The sequence below is a fragment of the Humulus lupulus genome, chromosome 8 (genome assembly GCF_963169125.1).
Source record: "Humulus lupulus chromosome 8, drHumLupu1.1, whole genome shotgun sequence".
In the NCBI taxonomy this organism is placed as follows: domain Eukaryota; kingdom Viridiplantae; phylum Streptophyta; class Magnoliopsida; order Rosales; family Cannabaceae; genus Humulus; species Humulus lupulus.
Window position 1 is genome coordinate 164,873,766 of NC_084800.1, and position 2,469 is coordinate 164,876,234.

A 2,469-nucleotide genomic window follows, 5' to 3' on the forward strand; every position below is an offset into this window, starting at 1 on the left:
GAGATGTAGGAAATAATTTGTTGTAGAGAATTATAGTTCCTAGCAAGACTATAATATATAGTTGTAATCTGCTATCACAATAGAATTAAGAAATATTGAAAATTGGTTAGAAATCATAAGTGGATGGTTGATGAAACTAAAACCCTAACTTTTACATCCATTGAATTAAATCATATTTTTATCTTTGAATTTCTCTAGTGCTTAATAGTTTGCTTAATTTTAGTAATAATTATTTTACTCATAATTCTGAAATTATTATTTAAATCAATTAAAATTAGAAGTTAATTATTGGTAATTAATATCAGTCTTCGTGAGATCGACAGTTTACTTATCATATATTACTTGATTTGACCACGTATACTTGCGTGTTAATTTTAAAGAGATCAAGTTTTTGGCGCCGTTGCCGGGGATTGTTTTTATTAATATCAATAAAGTTAATTTTTGTTCTAAATTGATTTGTTTTCTTATTTTTTTTTTGTTTAACATTTATTCGGATCAAGGTTTATTGTGTTCCAAGAATTGTTGGTATATGCGAAGCAATAGTCAAAAGGAGATTATATCAATAGACCGGGAAATTGAAAGAATGTGCAGATAGAACCGGAAAATAAAGAGGAGATTGGATTTTATCATGGCTGACAATTTGGGAAACGGTGCTAATAATGGTCAAGGGGCTGCAAAAGTTCCTAGGGAGCAAGGCCCAAGAACTTTGAGAGATTATGTACTTCCTACTATTACAGGAGTGCATTCATGCATTAGACCTCCAACAATTGCTGCCAACAATTTTGAGATTAAGCCTGCAATTCTTCAAATGGTTCAGTAAACTGTTCAGTTTGGAGGTATGCCAACGGAGGACCCCAATTTACACATAGCTAATTTTCTGGAGTTATGTGCAATGTTCAAGATGAATGGGGTAAGTGATGATGCTATAAGACTGAGGTTATTCCCATTTTCACTAAGGGACAGGGCGAAGAGTTGGCTGATATCTTTACAGGCGAATTCTATCACTACATGGGAGGAGTTAGCTCAGAAGTTCCTTGCCAAGTTCTTTCCTCCAGCGAAGGCTGCAAAATTGAGGGGAGAAATTAATAATTTTTATCAGATGGATGGAGAGTCATTGTATGATTCTTGGGAGCGCTTTATGGAGTTGTTAAGGAAGTGTCCACACCATGGAATAGAAAAGTGGATGCTGGTGCATAATTTTTATAATGGGTTGAATGGAACCACTAGGACAATTATAGATGCCGCAGCAGGAGGTGCCTTTATGAGTAAAAGTGCTAATGAGGCATATGAGTTATTAGAGGAGATGGCGATGAATAATTATCAATGGCCAACTGAAAGAAAACCAAAGAAGGTGGCTGGAATGATGGAATTAGATGCTATATCCATGCTTACAGGTCAAGTAGCGGCCTTGACAAAGCAACTACAAAAGACTACACTCCCATCTCAAGCTATGCAAGTTCAAAACCTTTGTGAAGTGTGTGGTACAACCCATCAACCAAACCAATGCCCTGCTATAGATATGAATAACATGCCCATGGAAGAAGTACAAACTATAGGAAATTACCAAAGAAAACCTAATAATCCCAATTCCATGTCTTACACCCCAGCTTGGAAGAATCATCCAAAATTTTCCTGGTCTAATAATCAAAATACTCTACAACCTTATCCTCCACCTCAGCCACAATATCAACCTGCCCAAAATAGGCCACCATATCCACAGCAATATGCACACCCAAACCCTCCACCTGGATATTATCAACCACAAAATAGACCACCTCACCCAATGCCAATGAAACCAGTTGAACCCCAACCTGATGTACTTAACCAATTTATGACTGAAACTAGGGCGTCCATAAGAAGTTTGGAGACTCAAATAGGGAAATTGACTACTTTAATGTCTAATAAAGCTCAAGAAAATTTTCCTAGCACTACAGAAGTTAATCCTAAATAATAGTGCCAAGATATTAATTTGAGGAGTGGAATAAGGTATGAAGGGTCAAAGAAGACTTAGTCAGAAGAAGAAGGTCAGAAAGAAAATACACAAGGTAAAGAAGAAAATAAGTTTAATGATGAAAAGGTCACTGAAGACCTTAAGAAAGAAGAGGAGACCCCACATGTGAGTATTGAGCACCATGTTAGAATTCCATATCCACAAAGACTTCGTAAGCATAATTTAGATAAACAGTTTGCAAAGTTTTTAGAGGTGTTCAAGAAGCTACATATAAATATACCGTTTGCAGAAGCATTAGAACAGATGCCCAGCTATGTAAAGTTTATGAAGGAGATTCTTTCTAATAAGAGAAAGATGGGTGACTATGAAACAATGGCATTAACGAAAGATTGTAGTGCGATTTTGCAAAGGTAACTTCCTCAAAAGTTACGAGAACCTGGGAGTTTTATTATTCCATGCATGATTGGGGAGTTTGAATGTAAGCATGCACTTTGTGATTTGGGGGAAAGTATTAATTT

General features: G+C 36.0%; 1 non-coding gene across 1 annotated transcript; it reads right to left on the reverse strand.

The window, feature by feature from the left end:
- Nucleotides 1–1,066: 1,066 nt before the first annotated feature.
- LOC133799088 (small nucleolar RNA R71) lies at nt 1,067–1,173 on the reverse strand. Its single transcript, XR_009876292.1, has one exon. It is a non-coding gene; the product is annotated as a small nucleolar RNA R71 (small nucleolar RNA).
- Nucleotides 1,174–2,469: the final 1,296 nt, after the last annotated feature.